The sequence below is a fragment of the Cryptomeria japonica genome, chromosome 1, assembly GCF_030272615.1.
Source record: "Cryptomeria japonica chromosome 1, Sugi_1.0, whole genome shotgun sequence".
Classification (NCBI taxonomy): domain Eukaryota; kingdom Viridiplantae; phylum Streptophyta; class Pinopsida; order Cupressales; family Cupressaceae; genus Cryptomeria; species Cryptomeria japonica.
In genome coordinates this window covers 369,695,609-369,712,297 of record NC_081405.1, presented here as the reverse complement: position 1 = coordinate 369,712,297, position 16,689 = coordinate 369,695,609, and the positions used below count along the sequence as shown (strand labels likewise).

Genomic DNA, 16,689 nt, shown 5'->3' with positions numbered 1-16,689 from the left:
AGCTGTTAGATGCACAAAATGAAGGATACTGAAGGTACAAAGGTGGTGCTATAATCTCAACACAACTCTAAAAATTGCCATAAATCCTATAGATTAGAAACCCTGGATTGGATAAAAACTTGAAACTTTACCATAGAATCAGGAAATCTGACTTAAGAAATAAAAAAGATCATAGCTATTCGGTTGTTTGTTTTGCTAATGCTTTGTGGCAACATTGTGTCTTGGCTTGAAAATTTTTGTTGTAACCCTCTCTCATGTGGGAGTTTTGAGTTGTTGCTTGTTGTGCTTTTGTTGTTTGGTTGTAAATGGTTCAAGGCCCCTTCCAAAAAAACTTGTTTACCTTTAGTTAAAAAAAAATCTCTTTAACACCTATAAACCCTAGTCAAACACCTATAAGCCCTAGTCAAATGCCTATAAACCCTAGTCAAACACCTATAATCCCTAGTCAAATGCTTGTAAACCCTAGCCAAACATTGAGCTCAAAAAACACACATTTGAAATAAACAAAATGGAAATTTTTTCAAGCAAAGATAGTTATAGAACTGTGCCCAAGTTTTTTTTTCCAGAGAGTTTTCGCCCAAAAATTGGTGAGCAACTTGTGAGACAATGACAAGCTATTCCACAAGTCATGAGCAATTTTGGACAACGAGTTTTGCACCTATGCTTCATTAAGTACAAACACCCTAAACAAATAGGTCTCAAGATGGAGAGAAACCATTTATATTTATGGTGCCAACTCATCATCCTCCATCTCCACCCTAATGCCAAAGTTGAACTCATAGCTCAATAACCTTCATAAGATAAGCAGCCACTATGTCTAAACTGCTCATGTGTGTGCCACTAGCATGTTCTTTAGCAACATATTGCAAGAAATGTTCAAACTTTGGTATAGAGTGATCAATAGATCATACATCTCTTTTGTTTTCTTCTTCTCTATGATGTGAGAACAAATGGTCCTTCCCCAATCTAGGATGATTTGCTTCACTGTGGCCAAATTTTTTAATGTTTGAACAAATAAACAAGGTTGGTAGGAGCTACAACCTTCATCCCCACAAAACTCCAAAGATTGAACTCCTCTAGTAACTGTGGCCAAATTTTTTAATGTTTGAACAAATAAACAAGGTTGGTAGGAGCTACAACCTTCATCCCCACAAAACTCCAAAGATTGAACTCCTCTAGTAGTATCTGAAATCTACACCTCCAAGGTGTAATGTTGGAAGCACCCTTTGGATAATCACACTCTTTGAGACCAAGACTAGTCATACCTATAGCTTCTAGAACATGCTTAAACAAGTCAGACATGAATAACTTAGATGAACAACTCATCATAGGTGTGGATTTACACTCCAATCATTGGGGCAATTAGGGCACACCACCCTACAAGCTCTCACAAGTTTATATTGCTCCAATTGTTGAAGCAAGGGAACCACACCCACTAAAATCCTCCGACAACTCCCTCTCACAGGTAGCAGTCAACTCCATAAACGGATCTAGAAAAAATCAAATAACATGCTCTAATACCATGTTAAATTTTCTGGCCATTGTGAGCAGATCTGTACTCAAAACATCTAACCCCAAAACATGAAAACTTCAATCAAAACAATCATATCTAAATGTGCTAATATACAAAAGCATACACAATATTGACATCTAAAACCTACAACTATCTTCTCATTAAATCTAAGAAGAAATATAGTATGCTAAGTCAAGACTAGAATGAATATCTTAGTCACACCCCTATCTTTCTTTATAGATGAACGAGGTTGGGGTGGGGCAGGAGCGGGAGGGAGGGAGGGGGAGCAAAAGTAAATTCTAAACATAGACTTTTAATCTTAAAGCAATCTAATTCTACAAGAGAATGAGATTGGCGCATGCATGTTGGAGCATGCATGAGCCCGCTCCTACATATTTGGGTGCTAATTGCAAAGAAGACTAGAGCTTCATCCTCTCCATGATGATCTCGCTATTATGCACAATATAATATCCCTGACTAGGAACCTCCAATATTTCTACAAAAAAACAACTATTTCTGAACTTTTCAAATTTCCAGACTACTGTCTATTGTTTCAGAAATTGCAGACTTGTTGCATTTGTTGTTGGATGCATGCAATCAAAAGTTTTGTATTGATATGAAGCATTGAGAACATAAATAATTGTAAAACAACAGAAACTCATAACAATACAAATCTAATATGTTTAGCAGTAATAATATTGGCTTTACCCCTGCATTGAGAAGGCAGGTACATTCGATGGAATTGTTTAATACCCAGCGTTGAAAGTCGCTGGCTATAAATTACAGAGATTATTCCAGGCACATACAGCATATTCATGTATAATTCCTCAGCTGCGACTCAACTCCAACCTTCTCCCAATATAAGCCAGACCTTTGCTGATATCCCTCTCTTGCCCACGAACCTATATAGTATCTGTTGATGTGTTTTTTATGGAATTCATAAACAGAATAAAATACCAAGTATCGTATCCTCACTTGAACAAAATCTCCTCTAATGCTAAACTTTAAGATCATACGAGATGACTCCAAGATTCCAAATGTCAAGTCTTAACGTGTGGATAAGCTCAATGGTCAATGTGATATTGCTGGAAATTTGGAATCACAAGGGGGACTTACATTTGTATTTGAACTCTTGCTTAAATGCGGCTGGAACTTGAGATCTCATTGTCTTGGAAAAACGATAAAAAAGGATGCACTACTCCTAAGATCAATGATAGCATTGGATCATGCTAGGACAGACACATTCCTTAAACCGAGCTTTGCTTCGCCATGTCGCCAACAACTACACAAATTTGATGATATCTTCCAAGGGAATTGAAAGGTTTTCATATCATTAATCATTTATCCAAATACCCAATACACTGGTGAAACTTGAACAAGCATATCCACAATTGAACTTAGCACATTTTAATGTTCAAGCTAACTATGCACTACGATCGAAAACCATCCAACCACAAATAGTATGAACCAAGGAATTATCAACATCCACACATTACTCTATCACAATCAATGAACTTCATCTAACATGAGGATATAACAAGAAACCATGCAATATGTAGAAGAAACACCACTATCCACCATGAATTCAATGAAAAGGATGTTTATTTACAAGCTTGGTAACAATTTCTGCCTTCTCCTCCTACTCTACTCTACTTCTAATGATCTGGTTGCTAACTCTACTAACTATTCTCTATTAACCTTTACAAATAAGGAGAGCAAGCCTTATATAGTGCTATAAATACAATCGAATGGCCAAGATCAAATCCACATTAATGGCCAAGATTACATGAGAAAACCCTAATTAGGGTTAGTTACAACTAACTTTGCATTACATTTAATGCTTGACCAATGATAAAATTACATTTTAGGACACATGTCCTTCTTTGAATGTTGACCAATGAATGATGAGGTTAGGTACATCAAACTTTGTGCCTCCACATGCGGTGGTTATCCTCCTCGTTAGATGAGTCAAGTGCATCGAATCTAGACACTTTGACTTGGAATGATGTGATTGGGTTGAAAATGACTAGGCACCACCACAGCTTACTCCTTGTAACTCATCACAAGTGTTTGTGATTTCATGATGTTGATCTTCATCTTGTGTGATAAGTCTTTATTCTTCCCTCGCAATGTTGATGAATGTTGGTGTGTTCCTCATGTAGAGCAATTCGCTTCCTTGCTTAGCTTGATCTCTCCCAATGTGAAGTCCTCTCTCTTTCATTATTCAATCCTCCTTGTGTTTGTAAGGCGGCCCCCATGTAGTGTTGTACAATGCTGAGAAGCCCTAGCCCTAATCATGATCTGCACTGGAATTGATGTCTTGACTTTCATCCTTGATGTTGCAATTTCCTCCTTCACGCCTCCTAGCCTTGTTGAAGTGTTGTGGAGATCTTTCTTTCCTTGTTTCTTTCCTTGTTGCAATGCTTCCTTGAAATGCTTTTATCTTGCCCCATCACCCTCTTCCTTTGTAATACTTGCAAAATAAACAAGGATAGCATCAAACACATATGGTACAGACAGATTTGACCAACCCCCAATCTAATATGCATCCTAAAAGATGGTAAAATGGTGACTTGATCTCTGATTTCTATGCCTGGTTTTGCAATGTTTTAAGGTCTGATCTGAATTGAGTTTCTGATTTTGCATCTTTTAGGTCTAATCTGCCCAAGTCATGAATTTTCCCAGGTCGTGGATTCTGCTAGATCGTGGATTCTACTAGGTCGTGGATTTCAAATGGTCATGGATTTTGGTGAGTGGAGGATAGTCATCATCATTCTACAAGCTTGCTGACTTCAATCACTTAGTTGATCAATTGACTTAATCTTCAGTATGATGTTGATCTTCCTTCAATTCGTTCCAAGCAAGGGTTGAGCGAGTTCAATGATTCTTCTTGACTTCATGGATCAACCTTGCTATTCTCATGCTTGAGGGGATTTTAGCAAGTCATGAATGTGCTCAAGTCATGGGTTGATCTTCATCACTCACCTTCATCATGTTGATTTATCTATCCAATTCACTTCGAGGCATATTCGTTATTGCTCATCAAGACATTGGGACCTTGCAACTTACCTTCATCACTGCTTCCCATGACCCCTAAGTCGTGGATTTCACAGGTAAAGGATTTCCATGAGTAGTGGATTTTGGTGACTCAAGGACAAACTCATTGACCTCCACTTCAAGTTGATTGCTTCATTGTTTGTCTAAGTTGACCATTGCCTTTGCTTGCAAATTTGGAGGATAAGGCTAAATTCAATTAAGTGCAACCTTTGCTCACCATCACCTCAAGATCACCAAGTCGTGGATTCACCCTGGGCGTGGATTTTGCCTACACGTGGATTTCTTGAGGTTGTGGACAAACTCATTGTCACCTCTTAAGTTCACTGTTTTCACCAAGTGGGAGATAGCATGGTTGCGAGGTTGATTTGGTGTTGCATTGCTTCTCACAATCATTCTAAGTTTTGAATCATCTTCATCAAGCACTTCACTCTATGGTTGTGGATTCCACCAAGTCGTGGATCCATGGACAAACTTAATCACATCTCTCCAACTCATCAATTTTGCCAAGTGAAGGATAACACTACTGCAAGGGTAACTTGATGTTAACTTTCCTTGTCATAGCCACTCCAAGCATTAAGTCACTCAAATCATAATCCTCTCTTATTCCTTGAAAGATTGATCACCTCCTCTTAGGCATCAAGTCACTAAATTCGTGGATTTATGAAGGTCATGGATAGATTGATCATCCCACCTCTCACCTGTCTTGATCATTGAGCCTTTCAAGTCATGGATTTGAGCAAGTTGTGGACAAACTGTTGCACCTCACCTCAAGGTCGGGGATTCTTAATCACATCTCTCCAACTCATCGATTTTGCCAAGTGAAGGATAACACTACTGCAAGGGTAACTCGATGTTAACTTTCCTTGTCATAGCCACTCCAAGCATTAAGTCACTCAAATCATAATCCTCTCTTATTCCTTGAAAGATTGATCACCTCCTCTTAGGCATCAAGTCATTAAATTCGTGGATTTATGAAGGTCATGGATAGATTGATCATCCCACCTCTCACCTGTCTTGATCATTGAGCCTTTCAAGTCATGGATTTGAGCAAGTTGTGGACAAATTGTTGCACCTCACCTCAAGGTCAGGGATTCCACCAAGTCATGGATTTCATGAGGTCGTGGATTTCACCACTTCATGGAATTTTCAATTTCATCCACACTTATCTTTTCCTTGAAATCTACCTCTAGGAATACTTCACATTCCTTGATTGATTGCTCCACTTAAGCTCTATATGATCATGACTTCATTGAATTCATTCTTTGACATCCTTGCAACATTGACACCGTTGACAACCTTCCTAACTTGACAACAACATTTTGCACTTATCCACTAACTCATCTCTAAAACTCAATTACATTGCTCCACCATGTACTCTAGACATGAAACATGACTCCCTAACTTGACCACCTTCTGACAATCAAGGCACTGCATCTTCTTACAAGCAAAAGGTTAATGACTAAAGAAACTATTGCCAAGATAAGAAAGCTAAACAAAAGAACTAACCTACGAGCAAAAAAGTGAGGGTCCCCATTTGCAATGGGGAGATGTGTGAAAACGTCACAACAGTATCCACTGGAATCATTGCCCTGACCATCCTTAAGAAGCAATTGCGGTAATGAAGGAGACCATGGTAGAGCTATGTCGACCTTGTTTTCTCAGAAATATTTAATCTTGGTCAATTTTGTTCTTCACAAAAAAACTTTGTAACAGTCCGTTCTCCTTCCACAAGCCACTAATGATGCCTTTGCAATTATCATAACTCTTGCTCCGCTTATATTACTCCTCTCCTTCAAATAATTCCTCCCGACAAGACTTCTAAATAATCATATTGTTGTCGTAGATTGAATTGTCTAACATTAGAAATATTGAAGCCCGCCTTCAGTGATCAATATAGAGGGAGTGCCGATAAACGAAAGCCACGACTTGTAATAATAATTGCTTAATTTTCATTAAGCCTCCACCTAGACATCTAATATTCCTTTGACAACCTATTGTGACCTTTTCACACATCACCCGATTGCAAACGAGGACCCCCTCTTTCCTGCTTTTTGATTTTGTTAGTTTAGGGTTTTGGGCAATCAAGTGACAATTTTGAACTTTAAATGTTTGAGTCTTGTCTTTGGATATGGTCATGCTTCCAGGTCTTCACGATACAAACAATGTCAAATTTTTTATTTTTGGTGTCATTAGGATCAAAGTGTTGAAAAGATGTTAAAATGATCCTAAATGTCAGTCTATTGTATTAAGTTGCAACTTGCCTTAAAATGAGCGAAAATGATAAAAATTGTTGCAAATTGACGTGAATTTTGTGCTAAAGTATTAAAAGTCCCTATAGGAATCGTTTTTGCACTCCTAGGAGGTAAAATAAGTCAAAATTGCACAAAGACTTCTATTTTCCACCCCTCAAATTTTGAGAAAATGTTAAAAGTCCCGATGGAAATAGAATTTCCAATGCACAAATTAATGAAAATGGGTATGCACTTTTAAAGTGTAAATATCAACTTAGTTCTGATGGAAAACATTTTTCCACCGAGCAGTTAAGTCATAAATCACAAAGACTCGATGGAAGGTGTTTTTCCACTGGGCAATAAAGGTGAAATTCATAAAGTCTCGATGGAGGTCATTTTTCCACACCATTTTGAGCATGAAGATACCAATTTGATGTTAAGGATCATGAAAGTCCTGATGGGGGTCAAATTTCTACTCCAAGACTAAGTTTACAAGCAAAGGAAGATGTTTTTGTGGAAAGTCCCGATGACTATAGAATTTCCACTCAGGATAAAACAAAGGAGAATGTGAGTCCCAATGGAGGTCGTTTTTCCACCAGGATTACAAGAGCAAAAATGCACAAGGAAACTGAATCCCGATGACCCATGTTTTTCCACTTGATGGTAAAATGACCAAGTTAAGGTGAAAGTTAAGTGTCCTAATGAGGTTCGATTTTCCACTTGAGGGGAAAATGGAAAGTGATGAGAAAAATAACATGGGCATTGTGTCCTGATGGAGGTCAATTCTCCACCTAAGATGAAATTGCTAGAAGTTGACTAAGTTAGTGAGTCCTGATGGACATCAATTTTCCACCAAGGGGCATTTGATTAAGCTTTTTGAGAATTTTAAAAAGAAAGTAAAACCCGATGCAATGTGAATTTCCACCTGAGGCTGATTTGTAAGGGTTGGATCAAATTTATGAGTCCAGATGGGTATCGAATTTCCACTTGAAGCATAATTACCAAGACGGGGTGAATTCAACTAAGAAATCAAGTGTCCCAAAGGCGCCCATGTTTTTCCACCAAGGGCTGGAAATCAAAATTGAATGAGAAATTTAGGGACAAATCAGTCCCAATGGGGATCAACAATTTTCTACCATTGCATTTGGTGGACAAGTAAGAGGTAAAATAAGACTAAGTTTTAATGTCCCAATGCAAATCAATTTTCGTACATGGCTCGTTAACACATTTTTTTATCCCACATTCGCTGTGTGGTGAAAGAGAAAAGCAAAGTACTGAATAAAAACACGTGTTCCAGCATTATAATAATCATTGAGTCGCTGATTGAACGCTTGGAGAGCTGGAAGGAGAGTTGACGAATCACCGTAGCTGGAAGAAGTCTGATTTTGTCTAAGGCTATAGTGGCACCACCATTGGGAGATCTTTTGGGCATTGAAGGGAGGCGCCATTGGTGGTTGAGGACATTGCACCACCATTGAACATCAAACACCATCCTTGGAGACATTTTGTAGGACATTGAGGGCTGACGCCATTGCTAATTGAAAGCGTCATTGCATCAAGGGGAAGTCGCAGTGTTTCCAGCCATCATTATTTGCTGAGATGTCTTTTCCAGCCATTATCTCAGATTGAAATGTATCATTTCCAGCTTCAGCAGACACAAATCGCATCAACTACCTGGATTGCGCTATGAAGAAGAACATTTCCAGCCAATAGAACACGATTTTCAGACCTATCTTCAGACATTTATATTCAAAAATCAGAGCTGAGACAACATATTTGATTGCAATTTCCCTCATTTTCTGAGTTTTGAAGGGCGTATTCAGACTTTAGACATTAAAGTCAAACTTATCCTAAGTCTGAAATTCAGGTTTCTTGGGGCAAAACATTTATCTTTTGATCAAGATCTCCATTATTTTTAGGATTTATGTTACATAATGTTGAATTTCTGATTTTACTGAGCTTACAAGTCTGAAAATTATTCGAAATCAGAACTTACGTTAATTCTGGAAAATTATTTTTATAATGTTATTGACTTCTCGTTTCGTACAGGTACCATGTCGAAGGCGGGGATAGCTGCAAGGAAGACTCAATTGAATAATTTCCTTGAAGGACACTATCTGGAGTTACAGATATCTTCCAAGTGGAAGAAAGTTGGAGACATTAACATGGTGTACCTGTATAGGAAGAGGATGGAGCGAAGGATATATGGAACAAAGAACCAGCTACCCTTCTCCCTTGGCAATCAACATCATGAAGAGTGGAATTTTCCATGCTGCTGGTTTCCCACCATCAATACAATCCAACGAGCTTATGGTTGACTTTGCAAGGCACTATGATTTGCAATCAAGAACAATCGGAACACCTAAGGGATTGGTGCTTGCATACCTAGCCGAGGAGTCAATAACCAAAGCATTTGGAATTCCTAGATACCAAGACAAGTCAGTAAGGACTAAGGAGGACGCTCAGGCTATGTTCAAGAAAGGATCCAAAGCATGTATGATGCTCATCAATAATGAGTAGGTCCTTGAGACAAGGCATCACCACTCTAAGTTACCTAAGTGACTCCTATATTCAAATTTCAAAGAGTATAGCGATCTAATATTTCTACTCAACGGGATTATGGGGGCACCTCAAGGAGCCTTATTCGAAACATGGATGTTCTATTTAACTGAGAAGATATCAAATGGAATAGTGATGATCAATTGGGCTAAGATTATATGCAACAACCTGGACATCCAATTGAGGAGTTTGGAGAGAACGAAGACTTTCTACATGACTTCCTACCTAGTCTACATGCTGGCAAGGCAAATTGTATACAAAGGATTGATATGCAAGGGCAAAATTGGAAACAAGCCTGGACAATACAAGGTGTATGAATGCTATCCACAACTCCATCTACATGAGAAAGAACAATATAGAAGGGTGAACAATGCATTCACCATGCACATCACATGGTTGCTACAAGGGGGATTACATAGGAGTTTGTCCAAGGAGGCAATGTCATTGGTAAAGAAGTACGGATCATGGTATATTCAGTTTCCTACCTTCACATACCTCAGGATTCAAGGATTCACTTTTGAACCATACAAGCTTCCTAGGTATTCGACCAGCAAGATGGTGTTGCTTGAGGTAGTGAGGCAGCTATCGGACTTTGATTGCTTTCAGAAAGGGAAGCATAGGCAAGGTATTAATTTTCCTATAATGCTTGGGAAGATGATGGAGATATGCCCCACCAGAGCAGCAGCAGAGACAGGTAATGAAGAGCTATAATTCTTCCATCTTGGGATATACAAGGCAAGGAATCGCTTTGATCCATTTACGAAAATTTCAACAGCAAGAGGAGAAAAGTTTACACATAATATAGACATCAAGGACTATTGAGTGAATCTTATAGATGAGCTCAGAGTTATGAGAAAGATGTAGTCTCCAATGTTAGTTGACTTCAAGAGGAAGTGTAACTTCTTCTTGATTCTTGATCAAGTGAAGGTTGATGGGATATTCATCCTCAATATGCGAAGGAGAGGGACAAGCCAGTTCCATCACCTAATTGTGGTCACAGCCTAAGATGGTAGATTTGAATATTTTAATGAGAGAAGTAAATGATTGCTCCAGGGAATGGGTTGACAAACAAATAAATGAGCTAAGGAGACAACATACCACCTTGACCTATGAGAGAATGAAGAGTGAGGAGTCTTTGCTCAATGACGATTGAAATAACTAAAAGCAATGTAAGAGCAAACAATGATGAGGAGGGTCAAGCTCCTAAAAGAAGAAAGGGTATGCTTGGAGGAACACAAGCAAAAGGTAAGGAGATTGTTAGTCAAGAATTCAAACACAAGAAGCACAAGTCTAGCACTCCTCAATCTACCATGAGCTCCTCATCCTTTAAGGAGAATGATATGCTAGGAGAGGACAATGAATCCGAGCAAGTTTTCAATACAGAGATCCTACAAGAGAATGATCAAGATGAACATGCATCAGCACAATCAGCACCACATGAAGATGAAGAACAGCAACCAGGATCTCCTACCATTCAACTTGAGGTCCATTTGGGTGATGATGTGGTAGATTTAAGTAAAAAGAGAATAGTGGATAAGCTTATTTCAGCCTTGAAAAGACTTGATGACGATCAACAACTCAAAGATAAGATGGAATTCTCTACAATTCCTGATTGGTTGATGAATAGTATGGAAAAAAAAGAAAGTAATAGAGGTACATCATGTTGAAGATATAGTTGCTTCTTAGCCCAGATTGGTAAGGCTAAAGAAAAGAAGAAGGCAAAGAAGTTCTCTAAGATTACTAGAGATGATTCAAGAGCACGCATCGTGCAGGTGGCTATCCCAACTATTGATAAGCCTAGAAATATGATCACTCATATGGATTACCAAGCTACCACAATTGATATTGGGCCATCCATGAAGCAACAAGAGTTTCAGGAACTAAATGATTCTGCCAAGGCTATTGAGGCACAATTAAACAGAGTTGAAGAGAAGAAAGAAATGCTAGAGATGGAGAACAAGAGACTCAAGGAGTACATTAAAGGGTTGAATCCCCTAAGGCATGAGGATCCTACGTTTGTTCCACCTATTGCTATTGCTCATGGATCACCTAATGATCATGAGGCAATGGAGGAATCAAAGTTCCCAGACTCAGACTCGGCTCGGGCTCGGCAAGGCCAACTCGACTCATGACTCGGCTACAACTCGGCAACGACTCGGCAATGACTCGGCACAATCTTGAAATTATATACTTTTACAATTATATATATATGAAATTATATATCATATTCCATGAATCGGGCCGAGTCACAAAAACTCGGCGAGGTCTGCTCGGCTCGGCGACTCGGATAACTCGCACGACTAGCGGCGAGTTTGGGAACTATGGGAGGAATACATACCAAGAGGTTGGAAAAAGGATAGAGGATATTTCAAAGCAAGCAGATGACTTCCTAGCCTAGTTCATCCAAGCCTATGATAAAACAACGCTGCTCATAAGCAAAATAAAATACTTGGAAGGAATATGGGATGAGTTGCAACCAATACAAGACAACTATTCCTCGCCTCAAGGTGTTGAAAAAAATTCCTACATCTACATTGATCCAAGAGGGAGTTATTCATATGGGAAATGTGTACGATTTCCATGGATGGTATTGTTCTCTAGCCATAAAGAAATCAATATTTGATCATGCAAAGGATGAATGTGTGGAGATGGAAGGATCAATCCAAGAGATACAATTTAAGATTCTCACATTGATTGAAGAATTATTGGGACAAAAGATGTCCATACTTCCAACACTTTGGATGTGGAAGGTTGAAGGAAAAGATAAGGTTTGTTTACTTCAAAGAGTTGGAGTCCATCAGGAAGAATCAGCTAAACGATTTGGTTTCCCTCATGATTCACATCAGCAACATGCAAAAGCTTGCACCAGATTGGGAAAATATTTGCATTGCTTGCTCAGATGCCTTGGATATGATCGAAATGCATCTTGATGGTTTGCCAAGTGTCACAATGGAGGAGCTCAATTTAGTTATATCCAAATTCGTTGAATATGCAGTTAGAGAGAGGAATGAAGGAATCTTCTAGAAGACAGCTTGCTTGATGACTAGGCGGCATTTCATTGGACCTCATTCCTTGAGTTTTGTGATTCCACTTTTTGATGTAAACCCTAATTAGGGCATGATCTTCGCCCTTGATTCTAAATGAATCTTGGCCCTTCATTTCATTTTGAGACTCTATATAAACCCCTTCTCTCATTTATAAAAGAGAGATTTTGAGAATTGTCGCTTATATGCCGCCAATATTGAATTTAATCATTGAACTTGGTGATTTTTATGAGATCTTGAAGCATTGTGTGGTTCTCTTACCTCCAAATTTAGTTTAGAATTTACTTTAGGTATTTTTAGTTGAATGAAAGAAATTGTTGAATGAATCTATATGAAATTCGTTTTATCCATACCACTAGCTATTTGCTGATTGTAAATTTGCCTTGTGTGGTCAATTGGAACTTAATCTAAGCTTAAATTTGATTCCTATTTGCACATTGATATTGATCGAATGGATGGTGTTGATGTTGTAAGTATGAATTTGAATATCAATTTATTCCCTTAGAAGATTGCACTTAGCTTGTGTGGAGTTGTTCGTTGTATGACAAAACTAAGCCTAGTTGAATTTCATTGACTCATTCACTATCTCTTGCATTCTAGGTTTAAGATAGGATTAGAATAGAACTTCTAAACCCTTTAAATAGATCAAGTGCTCATCTTGCAAAATCATAAGTCATTTGAAAATTGTGGCAAACCTACTTCCATTCATAAAGCCATTAGAACAATTGTGTAAGTTCCTTTGTGTTTACAGCAAATCAAATTCGCCATTCAGTTACCCACACGTCAAGAACTGACATTAGGAACCTTGGAGTCGTCTTAGTTGATCATATATTTAGCATCTAAGGTGATTTTGTTCAAGAGGGGGTTAAATACTTTGATATTTTATTCTGTGTTAGAGGTGTCTAAAGAACACATCAACATGACCTAAGGAAGATATATGCACCACAAGTATAAATCTTTGATTCCCAAATCCTTACATTATTCCTTCTTACTGAAACGGCTTCCTTTTAATGACATCCGCAATATATATTAAAGCCATGGCTTTATTAACATTTGCCAATATCTCCAATCGCAAATACAAGCTCAACCTATAAATATCTCTTATTTATACAAATTTGTCTTCAAACGAAAACTTAACAAATTTGGCCCAAATGTAGACTCTGTCATGAATCCACCTCTTAAGAAGAGCTAGGTTTTCATCCAACCCTTCTCCGAACTTTTGAAGGTTTCCATCTCCACAAATCATAAAACGTTTTATCAAATCAAGCATGCCCTTGTTACAACCCCAGAACCTCATTATAAAGCCCTCCAAGAAACATCTAGAAGATCAAGCCAGCTGGAGAACTTTATTAAATAAAGTGACCTTATAAAAACATTTTATTATTTTATTGCTATTTAATTAAATTAATTAATATTAAGTCATCGTGTGAATATTTTATTTATATTTTGATAGCTTGATAAAAATCAATTTAATTAAATGTCACCTTAAAATTTGGGGACATTACACACAAATATTGATCTACTATTGTCACAGTTGTGCCATCACCATTCGAAATCTGGCTAAGCAACTCAAGGTTAAAACTCTTGACAATCTGAAGAAGTTGAAAATCACTTAAAATTCAGCATAGCCATACTACTTCACAACACACACTAACAATAGCTTTGCAATCTGCTTCAATAGAAGATAATGCTACAATGTGTCAACTTAATCTACCAAAAACAACTCCTAAGCCTAATTTGAAAATATAGCCAATAGTTGATTTTTGGGTATCAACTAAATCAGCCCAATCAAAGTTTGTATATCTTGTCAGCCTAAAGTCATCTATCATTTGAAAGCATATGCCAAAGTCAAAAGTACTTTCTGCATATCATAACATGTTTTGTTGTTTACCAATGCACAAGCTTTAATTGGGCTAAAAACGAAGTAAGATAGCCATCAACAAAACAAAGATTTGATTGTGTGGATGTAAGATATATCGCATTGCCCACCAATCGTCTATAGAGTGACTCATTGACTAATGATGAGTCATCATAGATTGACAACTTCAACCAACCTCCATAGGTCTAGTGGAAAGATTACAATCAACTATGTGAAACTATTCCAAAAGCTTCAAAGTGTGCTTGACTTAATCCATGAAATGAAATGGTTATGTTGCCAAAACTCTACACCCAAATAATATCATCAACATCAACACCAAGGATCACAATGTTATCACCATCGCTTTTGACTTAGGGATTTGGATCAATATGACTTCTTTTGAATCCAAAATCTTTAAGATGGTAATCAACCTTCATGTACCAAGCTCCTAGAGCCTAGCCTACTTACACCTATACAAAGACTTAAGATCTGAAAAAGCATATAATCACTACTAGGTACCTAAAATCCTTCAAGGTGCACCATATAGACCTCCTTGACCAAATTCACATTCAAGAAGGTATTCTTTACATCTATTTGATACACCTTCTAACCAAGCTAAAGCTGGTATGGAGAGAAGCAATTGAAATGTGACCATCTTTGTTGGAGCAAAACCTCCTCATAATCAATCCATTCTTAATGTGAATAGACTTTTACAATAAGATGAACCTCATACTTGGCTAAAGTACCATCAACATTACATTTAACCTTATACAGCCATTTGCATCCAATGGGCTATTTACCTGAAGGCAATTTGGCCACTCCCAAGTACAATCTTTCATTAGGACATCATATTCAACCTAAATGGCAGCCTCCTATTCAAGTTTATGTAATGTCCCCTAATTAGTTACCTAAACTTGGCCAAATCTATAAATAAGTAATTGGATTTTGTAGGCGTACCTTTGTATAGTATTTTCCTGCAACAAAATTCGAGAACATATATGAAATAATACTTAAAACTGAAATATGAATTATATTAAATGATATCAAATCTGCTATATTAATGACTGTTAGAATCATAATTGTTAAATATAATCAAATTATTATATTTCCTAGATGAGATCAAATTACTACATAAAGCCACTTTGTAAGTCAGTTACAAATCAATTCCTTTAGTACATTAGTTGGATAGGGTGTCCAAGAAACCATCCCTCCTAGGCCCAAGAGCAATATCCCCCTTGGCTCCATATGGCAGGTGTTAGGCATCCATCATGGAGTGGCGTACCCAGCGAGGTGTTCTATCGCCGTTACCCTCATCACAACCACCTTCTCTTCTTAAGCCCAAGAGCAGATGCGTCACCTCTCTTGGCTCCATGTGGCAGTTGTTAGGCATCCACTATGGAGTGGCGTACTCAAGAGAGAGTCCCTCATTTACAATTAGTCATTCATTATACTTATTCAATTTATCACATTATGATAATCAGATATTTCTGACATGATTACCATTTTACATTACATTACAAAGTGCTGTGTATTGGATTATCATCAAAGTTTTCTGTTAGTGTTACTTTGCATTAGTATTAACCACTTATTGTCATTATCTCACTATAATCAGTCTGTTATTTTTTTATTTTAAGAATTTACAGTATTACCATAATTTATGTAATCTGGATCTGATTGTATTATGTATTCCTGAGATTATGTACAGATATATCTATGTTATGTCTGACAGTATTGTCACTTTAATGCTGCTTAAATAATTATGTATAATTTCCCTCTTAGATTAATATCATATTGATGCCATCCATTTTATTCAGATTACACACAACAGTTGTATTTAATGATATACGAATAAGATTTTAACATATATCAGTTATATATATATATATATTACTGACTGTTACATTCTAATGTTAAGTCAGAAGTCAGTTTAGTGCTTACCTGTCACTGCTGGCTACTATTCATCTCTGCTGGCAGCCTTAAGAATTTCCTTGCTTGCAATCGCTGTATATTCCTCTAACCTCCATGGCTGATTTTATTTTCTTGTTACCGTATATCCTCCTCTCTTATTTTTCCTCCTCCCCTCCCCGTGAGAGGTATCGGGCTTCCCTTAAATATGATAAGAGGGTCCCTTGGGAAGAGGCGTGGATGTAATGAAAATCACGTCCTCCCCTCCTTAACTGCTGCTTATCCCTTTTTGTTATCGTGAATTCAGATAGTCTTTTGATTATCATTCATTTTGTTTTGGTTAGTATTCTTTTATCATAGGAGAACCATATAAATGTTTATTTATTATTTTTAAATTAATGTATGATGTAATCGACTACTGATTAGTAATCAGTAATAATCATGAATTAGTAGTTAGTACACAACCAGTAATTAGTAATTAGCAATTAGTAATTAGTAATTAGTAAATAGTAATCAGTAATT

General features: G+C 37.4%; 1 protein-coding gene across 1 annotated transcript in view; it reads right to left on the bottom strand.

Moving 5' to 3' along the window:
- The window catches only part of LOC131069107 (uncharacterized), a 98,970-nt gene that overhangs the window by 57,688 nt on the left and 24,593 nt on the right, over nucleotides 1-16,689 (bottom strand). The gene's annotated exons all lie outside the window — the stretch shown is intronic.